Genomic DNA, 21,299 nt, shown 5'->3' on the forward strand with positions numbered 1-21,299 from the left:
GTCTCGTCATGTCAAATTGACGTCCTCTTCTCTGCCAGAGCTTTGTGAAGAGAAGAGTGTGTTCAATTTCGAAAGCTCTCAGGCATAAAAATAAGCGCCATTCCACAACGATGGGATGCTCAGTCATGTCCAACTCTTGTGACCCTATGGACTGTAGCCCACCAGCCTCCTCTTTCCATAGGATTTTCCAGGGAAGAATACTGGAGTGGGTTGCCATTTCCTCCTCCAAGGAACCTTCCCAACCCAGGGATCGAACCTGCGTCTCCTGAGTCTCCTGCACTGGCAGGCAGGTTCTTTACCACTGAGCCACCTGGTGAGAGCATGGGAGACAGCAACTGGAAGCACAGTGAGATTGGTATTTTAAATAATGTTTAATTTTAACTAAATACTGTCAGAGCCTGAGGTTGTGTCCCTCTTTGTTACAAAGGAAGACAAGCAACAATTAGAGGCAAAGGTGTGCAGTTAAATGTTTGCCAAGTGGCTATCTGAAAGAAAAAAAAAATCCCTGATTTTTTATTTTCACGATATAAATACTTCCACCGTGACCAATTTCAAGTTTTCAGTGTGATCACTAACCAGGTATGACAATTGGCAAAAGTTTCTAAACCATAAACACCTCTGGTTTAGTCAAGTAAGTTTCCTCCAGCATACTCCTAAGTGAGGCTTTTCAAACTTTAATGTGCATACAAATCCTGGAAATCTTTCTAAAATGCAGATTCTGATCCAGTAAGTCTAGAGTGGGGCTTGCAACTCTGCATTTGTAATAACCTCATCTGTGTGGCAGATGCTGTAGCTGGAAAAGCCTAGAGTTCGCAGGAATAAAACCACCTAACTCAGACCTCCTTCTTATGAAGCCTTGAAAGATTCAGTGGTGTGGTACAAAAGTTACTTCCTCCTCAGTGTCATTAAATAGCATGCCCAAAAACTACTTACTACCTGGGAATAGACTTTGGGAAAACCAGCAATAGAATGTATGAATAAATGAGATTTTGTATGATGTCATAACTTTTATACTTAACCCACTCCATATGGGACACTGGAAAAACTGCTCCAATAAGCAGTGTGTTTCCATGCATGCTATTAGGGGGTGTTGAGACTTGACCTTCACTTTAGCAAAGTCTATTACTAGGAGAGAAATGGGATTCTCCTGTGATAATCAGAACTCTACTATTTATATGCGGGGCTCTGCCATGGGTGGAGCTAATGTTGTCCTCTTAGATGATCAGAGAACAGCTTTATAGGAATTCTTGAGATGCAACCAAATGTCCTGTCACTGTTATCAGAATTAATAAACATTGTAATAGTGGCTGCATATACACACTGCTTAACTCTACGCAATGAAGAAGAAATTGAGTGAGGTAGTAAAGCTTGGGTAAAAAAAAAAAAATCAATGTATTTTTAGATTTTCTAACCACAGTATGTATGTCTGGCCAAGCAATCCACTTTATTATAATGCTGCTGCATTGATTTACACCCCGAGAGTGAGATGAAGAGATTTGACAGTCCCTCTGGAATTGTTACAAAGAAGTAACTAGAACTCCCCCAAGAAGATGTTTCGTCTTAGGTAAGACACTTACAATCCTGCTTTTCATTCACACTTACATTTTAGAGATAGCTTTAATTACAGCCTGGTCTGACCCCACTGACTTCAACTTTTTTTTTGAGGTTAAAAAAAATAAAAACTTTCAGATAAGTCATTATGCAAAAATATTACTGTACCATTGACTTGGTAAACAACAAAGATTGCAGTTCCCAATGATGAGCCACACTCTGAAGCCTAAAATAAAAACGGGCTTTTACCGACACTTCAGAATTCAATCCTGCAGATTATTGTGGTTGACAGGAAATTATGCTTTTATTATCCACTGGGCTTAGTGGCCACAATATTTCATGGAAGCAAAAATGACACATAAGACCAGAGAGTTTCTATTAAAAATGTTTCTGACCTTGAATTTAGAGCCATTAGCAGGCTGCTTCAAAACAGGTAAATGCACATTGAATTCAAAGTGGTATTTCAGCAATACAGGGTACGCGGTTCAGCCTGCGGCCCAGTGCGATTCATGCCAAGCCCTGGAGAACTAGAGACAAACAATACTTGTGTGTGTCCAGATATAAATAATGCAGGAGAATCACCTTTCCTAAAGCCTTCAGAATGCCCTGACCAAATTCCCTCAGCAGAACAGAATTTAATTTTTTTTTTTTTTCATTTACACACACACAGAAGATTATCTCTCCTCTCAACCACAACTCTTCTGGACATCTTTCTTTGGCATCAAATCATACATTTATCCAACTGTCTCTCTATCCAAAAGCACATTATTTGCTTGTTTTACCACCCAGAATAATAGCTGTCAAATCTACTCTACTTTTTGCTATTATTGACACGCTATTGTTTTGTTTTGTTTTGTTTTTCCTACTGGAAGCTTTAGTTTTCTTTAAGTTTGATAATTACTGGTTACCATGGCAAAGACAGTTCCTCCTCGTCCTTTCCCAAGATGCAGTCAAAACTCTGTCCTTCACACAGAAGCTTTCCTGCTATAGACATCTCAGAACTGGGGTAACAAAGACAGGAGAGTCAAGTTTCTTTTTCTAGTGTTTACAGGCTTAGAAATTTATTTAATGAACTTTCTTAGAATTATAAGGTTAGTTAAGATACTGAAGCTGAATCTATCTTGTCGGCTCTTCTTCAGGCAGAACTGTCTTGAAACCACATCAGAACGATGAATCTAAGTCCCGCACTTTCCTTGCCTATAAGAGTCATGCCAGGAAGCCATTTCTCAAGTGTAATCTAAATCCTTCCTTCTCCATTTAAAAGCCACATCCTTTGCTGTGTTTAAATCACCTGCTCAGAGTTTAACAGCCAAAGACCTAATGAGGGAAAACAATTTGTGCTGGCCCTCCGGTGGGGGAGGTCATGAAGGAGCTGTGACCACAGGTTTATCCATGAGCTGGACCCTGGCAATCAAAGGCTCCTTACCCCTCCCTGTCCTTGTAATGCATGTCCTGCCCACTGTGTCTGCATTAGCAGCCACTTCAAAGATGTAGCCTTGAGAGAGCTATGTGTTACTGAGATCATCTGGATGGTACATGAGACTGAATGCCACTAACATCTCCATGTAAATGAGCTTTAAGATTCTAGCAAGCAGATGCAGAGATCTTGTGGTTGCCCAAGTCAAGCCTCATATGTAATGTCCATTCCCTTGTTTATTAAAACTGCCACCTACCAATCTGGAGTGCCTTGCCTCTTTTTCCGTCTGTCCTGGAGCTCCAAGTATAAGGGTCGGCTTTGAATTTCACCCCCTACCCCTTCTGGAAACTCCAAGGGTGCAAACCAACATGCCTTTAAATCAGAGTAACCACTAGGAAATCAATCTTACCCTTAACAATCTTGTTAATACAGCTGAACTGTGGGGGCACAGAGGCTGAGAACCTTGACTCTGGAGTCAGAAGTTCTTTGAATCACAGTCCTATCATTCCTAAGATAAGTGACCTAGGCAAATTTATCTCAATAGTGGCAGATGAGGGAACTGACTTGAAAGATGGTGAAAAAAATTAAATGAGATAAGCTTTGTAAAAACTCTTTTGTCAGTGTAACAATGATAGTTACAATTTATTGAATGTTTCACCTGCTTCACAAAGAACCTTGACTAATTTTTTTAAAACTATTTGATGTGGATTTCTTGCTGGATGCATCAGTGGGGAAAATTCTGGTGCTCTGTGTAAACAGGTAATAAAATAACTTTTTCCAGCTTTTTTTTAAATGGCATGAACCAAGTGGGATATAAGTAAAACAGCATTTCACAAATAGCTTTTCCTATCCACAGTTAATATACACTTAATGTCTTCAAATAATTTTATGAGGCCTCTAAAGGGTGGTATTTTTTTTAATTATTTAAGTACAGTTGATGTATAACACTGTGTTAATTTCTGCTGTACAGTAAAGTGATTCAGTTATACATATATATTATTTTTCATATTCTTTTCCATTATGGCTTATCATAGGATATTGAGTATATCTCCCTGCATTATATAGTAGGATTAAAGGGTGGTATTTTTAACTTTCCCCCACCCTGGGGTCATCCATGTCTGTCTTTTCCAAAGAAGATATGGCATTGCCCATCATCATTAATCCTAAAAGGGCAAAGGGTAAAGTGCAAAGGACAAAGTACAATTACACATCCACACCAGAACTACTTACTTTCAAATTGTAACCACTCACTGAAAAACTCTTCTCTCCTACAAGAAAAATTCCATTGCATGTCATAATCATGTAGTATATTCTCATGAGAACGGTTCAAGTGGGAAGTCCCTATTAATTCAAAGATGAAGATACAGTGACATCTAAACACTACTCAGACAGGAGTTGAGAAGATAATCTTAACTAGAGGTTGCATTTAGGTAGTGTCTTCTTCCAAAAAATATTTAGCAAATTCTTGATGTGTTTCAAGAAATTTTAGTACTACTGATGATGGTTAAAAATTAGAAGCTTTCCCTTCCTGCTAAAAAAATGTGGAAACAGCATTGTTGTATGGCAGAAACCAATATAACATCGTAAAGCAATTTTCCTCCAAATGAAAAGTAAAAAAAAAAAAAAAAAGGAAATGTGGAAATGGTTAAAATCAGATATAACACATAACCAGGGCTACAGAGTCTACAATACTGAAACTGGAATGCAGCCAAATATCCCAGCCTAATAAGTCAAGATTCTGCCAATTAGATTATTCTGTGTAGTAACCACCCTTACAAGTGCACCTTACTTCCATTCTTTCATGTTTCAAAGACTTTATAGCTTAAAAACCACCCACAAGCACTGTTACCATGAACTCCACATGGACATAGATGGGTAGGTAAACGGATAGCAAGCAATCATTTGACAAAAATGATATTTAGATATCACTTTGAATATATAGTTTCTGAAAATTAAATTGTTTATACAGATTCTAAAATAAGTGTACCTCCTTCAGCTGCTTTATTTTAGTGAAATTTAAAAGTCAAGCCTGTTTCACTACTCCAATAAAAATAGATTTGAATTATTTATTTCATAATTCTGAGCATCCCCATTTTAAAGATGGCAATACTTGGGACATAGAAAAGTTAAATTCCATTTGTCAAGCTGAAACAGCAATGGGCTAATAAAGAATGAAATGTGCTCTTGCAATTTTTACATTATATTTTGGAGATAAGGCTCCATAAATAGGAAAGAAAAGCATTCCTTAATGATATTCATATTATTCCCCATCTACTTATTTTATGTTATTTGTGTTACATCAGGAATCAACTAATCATATTTTATGCATGAATTCATTTAGAAAGAAACAATGCATGGAAAATATGGTCCCTACTGCTAATAGAATATGAATACAGTCTAATAATATTTTCACTTAATGATATAGAAGAATTAAGAAGATTGCATTTAATATTTCTTTGAAGTGCATTCCATTTGCTTAAAATATCCGTAAATACATCCATGAGGACTTTCTGATGGAACTTTTTTTTTTCCTGTGTGTATTTGTGAGGGCCAGGTATCCTGCTGATTAAAATCAATATAGAGGAGTCTTCTAACAGACACGGAATTGCAAGTCACATGAGGTTGATGCGAACTGTTCAAATATAATATATATTAAAGAATTAAAGAAAGGAGGCAGGGAGCAAAAGAAGGAAAGAAGAACTAGTTTCCTTATTGGGTTTTTTTTTTTTAATAAATTCTCCTCAAGGGAAAGGTACAGATACTGAGTTACACATGCAAGACTTCCATAATTAGAGCATTTTTCCCAATAAAATATAACTTCCCATCACACAGAGTTTAAAAGCATTCTTGATGCAAGTCTAGTCTTAGAAGTATTCTTAATTTTTATAAGTCCATATCATTTAAAAAATGATTTTGAGGGAAAAATACATGCTTTGTGGAACATGAATAAAAATGACTTCTTCAAAAAGGGAAAAGCTGTGTCTAAGAAAAAACGGGATAATTTATGAAATTTCTGTAGAGAAAACTGAGGTAGATTGTCACAATATTGGACTTTAGATATACTTGTATCCCTCTCTCCCCTTTATTGAGAATATCCTAGAAGGAAAAAAAAAAGGCACAGGGCTTGTTAATTGTCAATGCATTAAATCAATGTTGACTGAGCACTGATTCCTTGCTCTTCCCTCAACCAACCATCATCCCAGCATTTGTAGTTGTCTTTGACAAGCAGAGTAGGGAAAGAAACTGTTTGAAGGTTCCAAATACAAGTGTTATTCTTTTATGATGGTATCCAAAGAGATACAGAAAAATCCCTTCTGTGCATTTCCTCCTACTAATAGAACTTTACAAAAAAACAAGGCTTCTAAAGTCAAGATGGTGGATGATATTTGTGATAGGGAATAGCACATGACATTTAAAACTCAGGAAATAAAAGCTTGGGACATGAGAGAAAAAGGAAACAGCGTTGGCCTGGATGCTCTGCCATGAAGAGGCGATGGAGATTTCGTTCACAGCAGTGTATGGGAGAAGCAGCTGAATGGCATCCATTGAACTTATTTCTTTTCTGACCTTTTGAAATTGCCAGGTTCAACTAATTTTCTCCTCCTGGTTACATCTGGAGGCGGGTTACAGAGGCAGGAACCAACAGTGCAGTTGAGATACACTGCACACGCCACACCATCAGCAACTTCCCAGGGACTCAAAAGAGAGCAGACGAAGGGCTCTGTGGTTAATTAAGCCCTAAGACATCAGTGGATGGCTTTGGACCATCAACATATTCTATTCCACAAATATACATTTATGAGATTCTGTAAAAAAAAAAATCTTCCCACACCACAGACAGATGTGTTTGCTTTAAAAGACTAGTCAATATATGAATCCAAGAAGCCTAGAGGGCAAAGCAAATCATCTAAAGCAGATGAAAGGGTAAGAGGAATAGGATAAGAATCTCCTACTTGAACCAATAAGTGAGTTAGTTATCTAAGGACGTTTTCAGGTTTTCTAGAAGTAAGCTCTGTGTGTGTGTGTGTGTGTGTGTGTGTATGTGTGTGTGTAAGTAACACCTAATACAGAGCAAAGGAATCAGCCTTGGTTTAATTCTGTGCTCTGTAGGAGGTATACAATACGCCAAAGACAGGAGCTTTTCCCAAACTAAAAAGCAAAATTAGTCCATTTCACCTTTGAATGCCAACAGTGTTGAAAACAGAAAAACTGCATTTCCCCCATGCCTTGCTTCTCTGAATAATGTTGTAAAAAAATACAAAATTATTGAAACTCATACCGACAGCACCATTGAGCAGAATAGTTTTGAAAAAGTCTTGGGACCTTAGTTTGCATCTATAATTTAAAGGCTAGTCTGTTTTGCTTCTTCCTTGATTTGTCAGACACAAAACGTTGCTGATGGAGTAGGAAAGAATGGTTGGCAATACAAACTGAATGTCGTTTTGTCCATGAAAAGCTTTTGTTTGTGCATGGCAATTTTGCTCAGATTGGAATGTTGATAAAATTGTAAGGTATACCACCTTAATAGAAAAATAATGAAGATTATTAATTTTGTCTTTAGAGAATCAGTTACTTCTAATGATAAAGTTACTTCTGAACAGTTGCCGATGAAGTGTGGATTCTAACTTTTCTGTCTGTGCTTGATCCTTTTTCCTCACCCATAAACAGAGAAAGGAACTGTGAGAGGAAAGCCCTGAGGTACAGCTTCCTGAATAGAATCATTATACCCTCACTCTGGAGTTTTCTTGCTTTGCTCCAAGACTCAGGTGCTCCCTGCTAACCAGGAGCATCAGACCTTAAATCTGTTCACTTTACAAGGAAATGTTGCCTGATGAGGATGTTTATATAACAGCCTTTACAAAATGCCTTCTCAAGTGGCCTACTAGATCCTGCGGAGCATGTTTCACAGATTGTTTTGTTGTTTTTTGTTCATTTGTTTTGTACTTTGAGCGAACTGCCATTGGCTACTTCTACTGTGCTTAGTGCTACATTAAGCGGAGGCTTTAGATGAAGACTGTCTTGACCAGAGTGCAGCATGTAATGCCCACATAAAGTTATTTTTTCAAGTTAAAGACTTCCTTCTTTATTCAGCTGATACACGTAGAGCAGGCCAGTGGAGCTGCTATTCCAGTGGGGGTTGCAACAAAACTGTTCTTCAGTTAAATTCTTAACACCTTCAGGAGCTCAAGAAATGTATCTTGGACACCCAAAATGCAGCCAAAATATGTTAAGCGATTTGGGTGGAGAGATTTCCTCATCTGGAGTCTTTAGAATTTTAAGAGACTACAGATTATAAGGCAGAAGGATTGATTTTTAAATAGTAATAGTAATTGGAAAATAGAAGATCCAGGTTGAAGTGGGGGACAGTTAAAAAGTTTGCATGACAGCATTGCAGCAGACATTTCAGACAACATTAGCCAGTGCCTCTGAAACATCGGGCTTGTTCCTGATGGCTATGGGATATCTGGACGCCCATGTGGATGTCCTGCGGGACAGAGTGAGGAGCGCAAACTGCCACAGAGCAGCCCTGAATGAAACAGTCTCCAGGGCATCTGCGGGGCTCCTCTCTGTTTTCAGAATAGATTTTTCTCAACTCCAAGCCCTCTTCAGAGTCCAGGGGAAAAAAAAAAAGATATGTGTGTGTATATATATATATATATATATATATATATATATATATATATTTATCAAAGATGATTTAAAATCCTGCGACTGCTCCAGCATGAAATGACTATGTGATTGGGGGGCTTCCAAACTGCTGAAGCAGATTTACAGAATATTATTAGTAGTATTATTATTTAATAAGAGGGAGAGCCCTAGAATTTCTTTCAGCCACAGAGCTCAGGGAAGTGGAAAAACATGTCTGGACAGGATGATTATGGAGAACTCCCTTTGAGGGATTAAAAAAAAAAAAAAAGTAACCCTCAGAGAACATCCTCTAAAGGCCTCCTGGTTAAAAGAATCTCTTTACACACACACACACACACACACACACACACACACACACACACACACACACACGATAAAACCCCTGGAAAACCGGACACGACTGATGAAAAGCAAAAGCCAGGCAGAAATTTCAGTTGTGTTTGCCATGAACGACAGGGCTCATTTTGCATGCAGTGAGGTACAGCGGCCAGGTTGAATGGATGGAAAATCCCACTCTCGAATCTTACATAAATATCTCCTTCCAGCACATAGTTTTCCAGTTGAAAAGCTCCTATAATGAAGCCGGAGGTTACAGCCTAGGGAGGGTTGTTAACCACTGAGATGGCTGTCAGGAGTGCTGTAAAGAGGGCCGGCGCTTCCTAGGGGCCCCAGCCGCCCCCCTACCCCGTGCCTCGGATCAGTTTCGCGGTGGTACCCATTCGAGAGGGCAGGGCCAGTGCGCCTTCTCCTGCGTCCCGGTTCCCATTCTCGGCCAACAGATACTGTGAAGCCAAGGAAAGAAAGCCGGCTGATCCGCTGAGCAGCTCTGGCGCGCTAAGGGCATGGTCGAATCTTGCCTCTAAAGAGGCAACTCTGTGGAATCTTCAGGAAACGGTGGTAAAGTTGAAAGGACCCTTTCTCCCTTGCCTAATTATCAGCTCTATCCTTTAACTGGAGCTGAAGTGAGCAGCTGCCAGGGTGGTTTTCCATCACTGACTAATGTGCGTTCGCAACAATAAACAATCAATATTGTTTGATTTCTTACATGTAGCAGCTCAACCAAACTGCTGCCATCTCGGCTGGCGGAGACAAACGGCTCGTCCCGGACGTGCCGCCGGCTCTGTGCCTGCGGGGAAGGGTCTCGGGATCACGAAACTTTGAGGTTTCTGCCAGATTGGATGGGGAAGGGTCTGGGCTTGCGGAGAGGGAGAGGCACAGGAAACTGTGGATACCTGTTGGCATCCTCGTTGGCGGCGGCAGATTTTCACTGGCTCCCAGGCTTGGCTGGAGCCTGAGAGAACGGGGATCAAGTCCCTTATGAACCTGTTACGCGCTGCCAGAACCCGGGCAAGAATCCGCTTTTCCTCAGGTCCCGCGAGGGGCGCAGCCTGCCCTCCCTCCCCACCCCCTAAGGGTTCGCGGATGGGGAGGAGTGAGCTGTCAGAAAGCGCAGCTCCGGGCTCTGGCGGAGCTAGGAGAGGGAGTCCGAGGGAGTCCCCGGCTCGGCTCAGGAGGCCTCTGCGAGCACAGTCTGGCGGGCTCGGAGAGAACCCTGCTTGGGTGTCTTGCCTGGATGCAGGGCTGTATCTCGGCGTCCACAGAGCCGCGGGGCCGCTAGGGAGCCCGGCAAGTTTGGAACCCGCACCGCGCTTCCCGGGGCCGGAGGAGCCACTTGTGGGAAAGCCGTGGGCTGGGGCTCTCACGGCTGAGTCGTGGCCCGCTGCCCCACTGCGGGGGTCGCCCTCCGTCTCCTCGGGATTGGGGCGGTGCGGCAAATCAGCCAGAGGGCACCCTCACCACCACCACCCCGCTCCCCTTCGCCTCCTTTCTGCTCCGGCTGGCACTTGCCTTTCAGCCGGCGGCGGGTGCTTCCCATTCACCGCACGGACCCCGCAGTGAAGGCGCGCGGCTGCAGCGGCGCCTGCCTATGTCGCGAGGCGGCGAAATCGCCAGGCGACCGCAAGAAAGGGAACCCGGCAGGAAAGCCGGAGGGGCACAGCCTGCTTGCTTCTCCCCGGGATCTGCTGTCAGAGCAGGTTGCAAAAATAGTCAGGTAAAAAACCCTGAGGTGATCCCATCAGCTGCGCATAGCAGGAAAGAAGATTTAGCTCAGCCCCACACTGGGGCTGCGAACCCACACGCACCATTCGAATGGAAGGAGGCGCGCAGGGTGCCGGAATGGGCAGGGGTATTCCTTAAAAAAAAAAAAAAAAAAGGTCTCTTCTGGGTCCTCGGGGCATGGATTAAAACGAGGGGTTTGGGTGGAGGATCACTCACTCTTGAGGGGCTCCGCGCGGGCGAATTTCAAGCCTCTTGGTTCACTAATGGCTGGAGGGGTTCGAGGTCTGCTCCCGAGGGCGGTGAACAGCGAGCGGTCCCCGCGCGCTGGGCAGACGCCTCCGGATCGCGTTCATGCCTCTCGGAGCGGCGGGGCTTGGTGCTGAGACGCGGGGCGGGCGCGCCGGGCTCTGAGTCTCCGCAGCCCAAAGTGCAGCTTCGCTGGGTGGACGCTACCGTCCGTGCACGAGCCGGCGACAGCAGATGAGCTCCGGGGAAGCAGGGAGATTCCAAATAGATCCACTAATTCTGGGCTGAGCGCTCCGGCGTGCAAGCCCGCCTGCCTGCCAAATGTAACTGTGAAGTGATGTGGAAAAGTGAGTCGGGTGCCTCCCCTGACGGATCTCATTGGGCAGAGCGCAGAGGCAGGTCTACCACTTGGAAATTCATGTAAGCGGGCCCCCTCCCCGCCCCCTCCCTTCCTCCCCCCACCGGCGCTCTGGCGCGCTCGCTCCTCCGTTCTCTCCCGCTACCAAGTGGGCGCACAACTTTTCGCTCCTCGCTCTCGAGCGCGCCCAGCGCGTCTCCGCCTCCGGAGCCACTCGGTGAAGATGCGCCCTTCCGTGCGGTGCGCGCCGCCCGCGGAGGGCCAGGCTCCAGGGTAAAAGGGCTGGCAGACTACAAAAGGATGCGGACGAATGTACCCGCAAGCTTTCTCTCTGAATCTTCCCGGAGCTCTGGAGCTAGCGGGATCTTGAAAAGCGTCCCAGTGAACCACGGCTGTTTTCCTTGGGAGGAAGAGGACGCGACAGGGCAAATGGGTGCGCGGGGACGTCTTGTCTCCTCGTTAAGCCAAGATCCTCAGGCAGACCAAGTGGGGGTGTCGGAAGGACCAATGCCTGCTGCTCAGACGCTGTGGTTTAGAGGCATGGTGTCGCGGTCCTGTGGGTGGTGCGCATTCCTCATATCCCCAGGCTTCTACTTCTGCAGGGAGATGGGATGAGGAAGCGCAGACGGGCAGATGCAAGGGACGCGTAAGTAGGTGCGAAAAAAGCGAAACTTGCTTGGGAGACTGCTAGGAGAGACTGCTAGGTCTTCTCAACGTGCCCTGGCCTGCAGATCTCTCGGGCACCAGACTTCTAGCTCCTTTGCTTCCGCCCCGAGATGCGCTTTCGAGTCCTTTGATGGACTCCACTCAAACGTTGAGAATCGCCTACCATGGATCAGAGCCCGTGCAAGAGGAGGATTCAGGAATCAGGAGGTCCAGATTTATTTTCCTCTCATCAGTGAGGCAAACACGTAGAAATAGGCAGCTATTTTAAATAAAATTTGTGAAAATTAACATGAGCTAATCCTTATTCCTTTGTTAACTCCCCTCCACAGAACACTTAGTCCATTCTCTGTGCGCTAAGGCTGAACTTTGAGGAAGGGTTTTACTACCCGGGAACAAAGTCAAGAATGGAAGAAGAAAAAAAGGGTATGGAGAACCAGACAAGAGGTCCGTAAAGCTTGTACTATCTGACTTCAATTAATTAGAGTGAGGAGAATGAGAAAATAAACACAATATGCTTATAATATTTATGCAATTTTGACTTTTTTTGTGTCTGTCTACCATCCCATTGAGAGATGTTGAAAAGGATGCTGACTATAGGTCTAATATCTGTTTCACATTCTAGGTGATTTAGGGAAGAAACTGAATTATTTCAGAGCAGGGAGAAGTGAAGAGATGCAGGGGGGTATTTTCCCACGAGACAGTCACTAAGTAACTGGTCTCATCTCAGACTCTGTCTGTTTACAGGGTATTCAGAAATTGGCTAATTTTATCCTGGGAAAAGGAACAGTAGTCATGCCTCAGTCATATTATAACTGCCGCTGGACCGGACAGTCCCAAGTGGATAGAGAAATAGATCACATCTTGGACAATGCTTAATTTTCAGACATGCATGTTCACTTTGAACAAATGCTCTGAACCTTTCCTTAGGGTACTTTCTTACCTCTATGAGAATTAAAGCAAAGGTTATGTGTTACTGACGCCTGGGAATTGTTCCTAGTAACAAAGTCACCTCAAAAGCAAGCAAGAGTGGTAGAGCTAAACAGTATCCTCAAATCTCATCTTCTTAATGGTAAAATAAAACTACTTTAATGACAAAGTGAAGAAAGTCAGAAACCAATGGCTTTAGTTACCTTGGGTTAGAATGAGTTTATTCTGACTCACCTTATCCATGCTTATTCTCAGAGCAGTTAAATACACTGTCCTAGCTGACTTTTCGCCATCTAGATTTCAAGGTAGCCCCCTCTCTATATATATTGCTAATCTCTACTCAAAGCACTGCTGTAGGAATTTCTTACTAATTTTCTCTTGATTCTTAGGAGAGGCCGGGATGATTAAGCAGTGTGAAAGAGGATTAGGATAATGTTAAAAAGCCCTATAAGGATATTTCTAAAATAATCAGGGAGGCTGAAAGACAAGGCATTTGCCTCTTTAACAATTCCACCCCCTCTTAATAGGATGCAGTGTAATGTCACAATGCTGAGAAGCTAACTCCTTAAGATAGTTTTCTTTCAAGGTCCTCTTCAGAGTGACAGCCTTCTAGCAGGAAGAGGACTGTAACACAGGATGGCCACTAAAATTGCATGTGTCCTGGAGTATTCTGGGGGAGGAAGGGTGAGGAGTTATCTGCTAGGGCAGCAGTATAATCAGAGAAGCAGTGGCTGTTGGGGTAATAGGAGAGGGAGGAGAGCATTCAGAATAACCCTGGCTGATTGATGCTAGTGTAGAAGAGGCAGAATGTCTCCAGCCTGTGTTTCAGTGACAGGCAGACAGTTCTGCACAGGAGTCTCTGCAGTTGAATGAGCTGGAGGGTAACACCATCCAGTAAAGGCACTTTTATTTTTCATGAGGAAGGGGACTCTTCTAATTTTGAGTAAAAATGACAGTTAACCAAGGGACTGATTAGTTGGAGTGGGGAGGAATCTGATGGCTTCCTCTGCCCCCACCAGCTTCTACAGTTGGAGCCAGAAATGGCAGAATGGGACATATCTATTACTGCTGGAGATAAAATTCAAACTTTTCATCTTTTCCTTCTTCAGTACATGATAAAGAAAAAAAAAAAAACTAAAATTAACTTTAAAATGTGTTTATCATGGTATGATTACTGAGAGCTTTCAGATTTATTGGATTGCTTTTAAATTTAGATTAACTAAGTAATTCATTCATGGGATACCTCTTAAAGGTAAGGCTGAGGAGTGTGGATTCCATGAATGAAAGGATTTTGCAATGTGATACCTACCAAGGGTATTTCAAAATAAGGTTTAAAATAAAAAGATGAATGTGAAATATGAAGAAGGCAAAAAATTATACCAATTAGTATGTGATCTTTTCTAGGAATTCAGAGAACTTTTCTCACATTTCATCTTATGGAATTCCAATTAAAAATGTGAAGATGACTGTGTCTTTTTTTTTTTTTTGGAGAGGGTGCATATTTTATTCTCAGTAGTGTACTTTCCTGAGAAACATATTATATATATATATATTTAATATTAAAAGATATGACAACTGTGCCATTAGGTAAAAAATAATTTTTTTTTAAAATTTTAGTTTGACTACCAATATTTGAGCCTAAGTCATAAGAATGGAAAGTTTAGGAAAACTGTTTTAAGTGATTATGGATTCTTGGGGTACAGTCATCACTGGACTGTATTTAGAGATGTGATGTTCTACATTTCTTGGCTGCTGGTTTTAGCTATCCTGAAATTAGACCTGAAACTCTTAATATTGACTGTAACTACTAATCTTGAACTTGCTATTATATTTTCAGTTAATGAAGGTATAAACACTTTCTGAAAACTACACTTGCGCTGAGAGCATTTTAGAGAAGTTTTTCGAAATGGCATTATCTCTCATCGTCCCAGGTGTTAGAAAAGAGATAAGCTCCATTTCTGCTTTTAAACAGAAACTGACTGGTGTGTGTGGGGGGGTGGGGGGGTGAGGGGACGGGGGCGGGGGGATGGGGGGGGATGGGGGGCGGGGGGACGGTAGATAGATTTAAAGGGACTGGTACAAAACTATCAAATAAGCCAGCCCAGGTTTGGTGGACTACATACATTTTCATTTGTTGTTTCGTTGTGGATTTTGGTTTTTAGTTTTCCTGAAAGTGAACAGCAGCTAGGTTAAGATTCCAGACCCCTCTTGTTTAACATGAGAACCAAGAACAAAATAAAAATGATTCACACCATGCTCTATAAAGAAGAGAAATGGAGGGAGTTTTCCTTCCAAAATCCCCTATCCCACACTATTAGCCCCCAGATACAATTAATTTGGTATATCAGACTGTTTTGGCTATTAAAGAAAGTGAAAGTGAAAGAAAGTGAAGTCTTTCAGTCCTGTCTGACTCTTTGCGACCCCGTGGACTGTAGCCCGCCAGGCTCCTCTGTCCATGGGATTCTCCAGGCAAGAATACTGGAGCGGTTGCCATTTCCTTCTCCAGGGGATCTTCCCAACCCGGGGATCGAACCTGAGTCTCCTGCACTGCAGGCAGATGCTTTATCCTCTGAGCCATCAGGGAAGCCCCTATTAAATTTAATTGATCTTAAGTCTGATTTAGAAGATGATCATCATTTGGAATACGCACACTTATACTAATGTATTCGTACACATGTGTAAATGAATACAAATTAAGAGGGGGAAGGCACATCAGCATTACTCCATTACTTACTGTGTCTAAAATGGGGTTTATCATTCTGGTTACTTGTTATCAAGTTGGTTACTGGACAAGACACTATTACATATGCATTTGACAAATGTCCCAAGAAGTTGAAAAGGAATTACATTACTGAGAATATGAACATGATTTCTTTATTAGTCAAAGCTGCATAAAACTATCTAAAGATTCTTTGTTTGCTCGTTCACTTATCAAAATCATGCTGCCTGGAGGAAAAAAATTGCACAGGCTTTCAGGTGGCTATCTCCTTCCTGCCTGAACAGACAACTGGCCCTGTCTAAGCGATGTCGTGTTTTTTTTTTTTTCCCCACCTCAAGCGCCCTCTAGCGTGCTATATCTGCGTAGGTTGCTATATAGAGGAAGGTGGAGAGAAGAAAAGAAATATGCTACCAATCGCTGCCCTAATTCCTGAATTGCTCCGCTTTTCTTTTTCTCCTTCCTCAAAGGGGTCATTTCCACCGAAGTGTTTGGCAAAACAAAAGAGGTGCTTTGCTTTTGCATGAAAAACAAATCACTCATTTACTAAACTGAGAAACAAATGCTAATCCTTTCTCAGGGGTTTCTTTTGAACATTCATCATAATTTTCCGGAAGTTTCATACACTCTAGTAATCAGGCAAATAAAAGAAGGTAAGTTGCTCCCTAGGAAGAAATTCCATTTTGTTCCTAACTCACTGCAGCCTGGCTGTAAGACATCTGATGCAAATTGATTAACCTCTCCGTGGGTTTTTCAGTTTGTGTCTCCATAAAAGTGCATAATACTTCTTTCTTGCCTCAGGGGGGTGGTATGAGGCCTAATTGAGGTTTATAAAACAATTTCAGCTCCTCAGATACAATTTGATATACAGTTGAACCCGTCTTTCCTCTTGTCTCTACTAACAGGGTTTCAAATTCTGTTCGGTGGTCCAGAGGGAAACTGTGATCAGGATCTGTATTTTCACAAACATGTCATTAAAACAACTCTCTTGTAAATAGTGGCTTTGCTCAGGAGACTCAGAATGGTAGGAGATGGGGAAGAATATTTGGAGAAGAAAAATGTACTTGCTTTTGCAAACATTGTATCTGAATAAATATAGCTAAATAGGAAGGCAAAATTCCTACAAGACATACATTTGGGCATGTCTCCCTAAATTTTAAAACAAGCTAACAATAACAGAAGGTAGTTCTACTCACCCAAACACCACCCACTCAACACTTAGTCTCAGAGAGAGAAGCAGACATCTGTAAACAGACTTGTGTATTGGCATCTGTTCAGATGGTGGGGTGTCTAAACACCTGTTATGCAACTTGAGATTTTGTTTACTAATAACATGATTATTATACATCACTGTGTTTTACCAATACCCTTATAGCTATGATATTTTACCAGGTAGGAAAAGAAGGAAGCGAGCTAGCATTGTAACATACTCCATTAGCTCTTTTACACACAGTCTCCCTTTAATTATTAAGGCACTGTGAATGGAGGGGATATTGTGGGTGTCCTTTAAAGTCTGAGAAAACTGAGGCTCAGAGACATGAAGTGATTTGCTCAAGATTACTCAGTTACTAAGTTAAGAAATCAATTCAAACCGAGGATTTCCAACATTAAATATAATCTAGTACTACCTTTCCATATTGAAGTACGAGTAACTATTATAAGCTGCTTTCAAAACACTGCAACACTACTTTCCCTCACTGCGGAAGGGACCTACACAGCACAATACAAGATGAACTAAACATGTATTCCTGAGAAGAATCAGAATCCTTAATTAATTGCATGTGGTTTTGAAAATCTAGATTCCAGATTCCATGGTTAACCAACGAAATCAAAGTCTCCAAGGGGAATGTATATTTTCAAAAAGCAAACCTGGTGATTCTGATTCAACATAACAAACATCATTCTGGAGACCATTTGAGAATAATGAAACCAAATGTATTCAAGGTCCCATTGAGCTCCGCAGTACTGGAGTCCCAGGCAAAGGCGCTCTTGTGCTATTACTATTTAGATATGTATAGCCATTCGTATGTTCCTGAGCACGTTGGCTTTCTTACTTGATCCTTGCAATAGTCTTGTGAGGTGAGAAGAAGGTACATCATTTCCTCCATTTTATAGAGTTACAAGCTTTTATAACCAAAAGGGCCCTTTGAGATAGTCTAGTACAACCTCTTCATTTCATAGGAAGAAAAAAATTGGATAAGTCTTCTGACTCCTAAGCCTGAACCATGCTCTTGGAAAAAGCCCTGGCCAGATCCCAGGTCACTGGATCCAAACATCCCTTTAAAGGATACATCAGGTTGTTATTTGTCCCTGAAAATATGGCCCAGGGGAAAATCATTAGGCTAATAACTTGACTAGTCTTCCAGATATAAAGTCAGAAGACTGGGGAAAAAAATAAACAACAACAGAAAACACAGTTTAGATCCAAATTAATGCAGACTTTAAAAAGTCTACTGATATTTTCTGGTGAGATTACATTTACTCTTTCCTCCTAGTATCTGCTCAGTCTAATAATATGTCTTGTCTTGGTTGAATTATTTCAGTACCCTGGAGTTTGGTTCACTAATGTAGCCCCAGAGGCTCCTTCAAAGCAGATCGTGTGTGCAGTAGATTTTTGGAGTGAGAATTATTGTGGAATCAGAGGACGATAACAGCATAAGAAAAAAATAATAATAACTGTGCTCTCGTGTTCTGATGTTTCTGATGTAGCCTAAAAGTTTCTCTGGTATCTTCTGGTAGAAAACCCAGACAGAAACAACTCATTTTAAATGGAGATATATAAGACTCAACTCCTGCATTCTCTGAAAGCAGAGAAAAGCAAATGCATGAAGGCTGTGGAATTTTTTCTCACTTTTCTTTTTTGCATAAGGATATTCTGGCTTTCTTCCCTAAATGATCTCGTTGTGCCTGAGCAGGGAACCCCACATTTTACACCAGGTTGTTTACTGGTTGTCCAAAGCCCTCCTACCGCCACTACGTAAGGCATATTGTCACTTTTCGGGAACAGACAGTGATAATAAATGACATTAGCGTTTGTAGTGGGTATTCTTTCTATGAATGTTTAATATCTTGCTAGGCACTATAGGGAGTGATTGGCCTAGGTTATCTCATTTATTCTCTACAATAACCTCTCGATTTTTCAGATGAAGAAATTGTCAAGGAAAATATATTTTCTTCTCTAAATTCCAATTAGACGTTTGCTCACCTTTTTACCATCACTTTATAGCACAGTCTCTTTGTCCATTGTGAACCAGCCACAAACTAAATGTTTCTTCGTCCTTTGAAAATGTTAACTCCTGGATCTGGGGGCATAGGAGGTATGACACCTGAAAGAAAAAGCAAGATATATAGATGTTTCTGGGGTCATATAGCTATGGTCAATTGTCACAGTATTGGTGCTGTAAATCAGACAGCTAACTAGTTAAAGTTTGATAACCTTTCTGAGTCTCATTTGCCTTTGTGTATAAGGTTTTATTTCTTTTAGGATCAAACCTGAAGCTCCAATACTTTGGCCACCTGATGTGAAGAGACAACTCATTGGGAAAGACCCTGATGGCTGGGAAAAGTTGAAGGCAAAAGGAGAAGAGGGCGGCAGAGGATGAGATGGTAAGATAGCATTATCAGCTCAGTGGACGTGAATTTGAGAAATCTCCAGGAGATGGTAAAAGACAGGAAAGCCTGGCGTGGTGCAATCCCTGGGGTCACAGAGTTGGACATGACATCACAAATGAACAACAACAAGAGAGTATTATATGCTTTATGGAATGCTGAACTCACAAGGTTGTTCAATTAACAGATGCAATGAAAGAAAAAAGTCTGGTTTTTAATATATATGTTAGTTTCCTCTCAAGTGAGCCTGCCTATAAAAGCAGATAGCCAGGAAACAGATTCTTCTGAGATCCCTATAGTTAGACTGCTCCTTTTCACTATGTAATCCTGTCTCCTGGCTACACAGGGTGTTCAGTCAGACCTCAGTCAGCCCTTTAAATGGTATCATCCTCTGTTTTTCCAACACATCTGAGCTCTGGGCAGACAAGACTTCATTTTTCTCCAAACTATCATTTTCTAAACAATTTATACACTATACACACAACTGTATTTCTTTTTGAGAATTGAAATTGTGTGTGTGTGTTTTCCTTATTTTGTCTTCCCTGAACTCCATTTTGATTAGTAAAACAGCTAATGTTAAAAGGAGGCCTGTCTCAATCTTATGATCTGATAAAAAAAAATATGGATTGATATTTTGCATTTAATGATCTAAATTATGGCATCTTGAGGCATAAATGAGAGAAAGGGAAGGCTCAGTGTCAAGGTCCATAGAGAAGGCAAACTTTCTGACTTCTCTGTTGAAAAAAATACCAGTAGCTATTTTCTATCAGGAGGGTGCTAGAATTTACAGACAGGAAGAGAATTCCCTGGTGGCACAGTGGTTAAATCTTTATGCTTCAAGTGCAGGGAACTTGGGTTCAATCCTTGCTCAGGGAGCTAAGATATCGCATGCCACATGTTGAAGCCAGAAAAAAAAAAATAGCCACTAGGTTTCATACTAATTTCAGAATATTTGGCCAGTTGAGAGCTTCAGAAAAGCACCCTGTAAACAGTGGGTCAGCCCTGTACTCATTTCCCTATGAATGAACTATGCAGGAAGTTTTACATTTATCCAGTTATTTGGAAGTCATCAACCTTGGAGATTAGAGCTTGACCAGCTTTATGAATGGGTAGGTCTCAGGGGAAGAAATCTGGACGGGAATCCCAGAATTAGGCCTGAATAAGGGAGTCTGGCTCTTCTGGGCACTTGCCTGGAATCTGAATTTGCATAGCAGGAACACTGATTTTTTATATACAGATTGTGCACCTTTTTGGAAATGCATTGTTATGATGCTGCTGGTAATTATAGAGGCGCCTAAGCCCCCCTGTAGACATTCCTTGGAAATGCCACTAGGCTCGGCTCTGTACTCCGGGGACGCAATTAGCGTCTGCTTCTTGAACAGACTCTGAGCATAGAGAAATGATATTCTCCCTCTCTTAGGATACCTGTCCGTGATTAGTGGCCATCTTATCAGCCCAGATGGAGCACAGGTATCACTTAAACTCTAAATCTTCACTCACGTCACCACTTACGTACCTCTGCTGCTCCTTGCATGTGTTTGCAGTATATGCGGCTGAATGCACTGTTCTGTCATTTAAGGTTGATTTGCCTACCACCTTCACTAGATTGATTCTCAGCTCTTTGAGAAGCAAGGACTATATTATCTATATCTGGGTATTCCCAACCTAGTCCAAAGCCTGATGCATAGTTGATGGTCAGGGATTACATTATTTAAGATGAGAAACGAGTGAATATGACTGCAAAGATAACTATGGGATTATAGTCACCAGCTGGCGAGAAATACACCCAGATTTGGAGTTAGAGAAAATCAGATGGCCCAGCAGATTGGTGTGGGGAGCTCGACGAGGATAACAGATTTCACTGGAAAAGAGAGAGGGAGGAAAGAGGATCCCAACACCAAGTGAAAAGAAACACAACCAGGAAACTCAGTCTCTTAGAACAGAAGTGAAACAGTGAAGCTAGACTAAAAGGCTGAACAATTGGAAAAAAGTAAAAATTCACTGAACAGACACGACTAAGAGTGAACATCAGGAAACAATTCAGACCCCAAATGGCGAGTTGCACAAGAGTAGTAGTTAATACTCCAGGAAACAGTGAA

The 21,299-nt window shown here is 41.7% G+C and overlaps 1 protein-coding gene across 1 annotated transcript in view; it reads right to left on the reverse strand.

The window, feature by feature from the left end:
* CDH8 (cadherin 8) overlaps nucleotides 1-11,255 on the reverse strand; it is a 397,524-nt gene extending 386,269 nt beyond the window's left edge. Inside the window, exon 1 of the mRNA XM_069548935.1 lies at nucleotides 10,895-11,255. The gene's annotated coding sequence lies outside the window, so the exon portion shown is untranslated. The remainder of the gene's footprint in view (nucleotides 1-10,894) is intronic.
* Between the last annotated feature and the right edge of the window lie 10,044 nt (nucleotides 11,256-21,299).

This window comes from Ovis canadensis, chromosome 14 (genome assembly GCF_042477335.2).
Source record: "Ovis canadensis isolate MfBH-ARS-UI-01 breed Bighorn chromosome 14, ARS-UI_OviCan_v2, whole genome shotgun sequence".
NCBI lineage: Eukaryota > Metazoa > Chordata > Mammalia > Artiodactyla > Bovidae > Ovis > Ovis canadensis.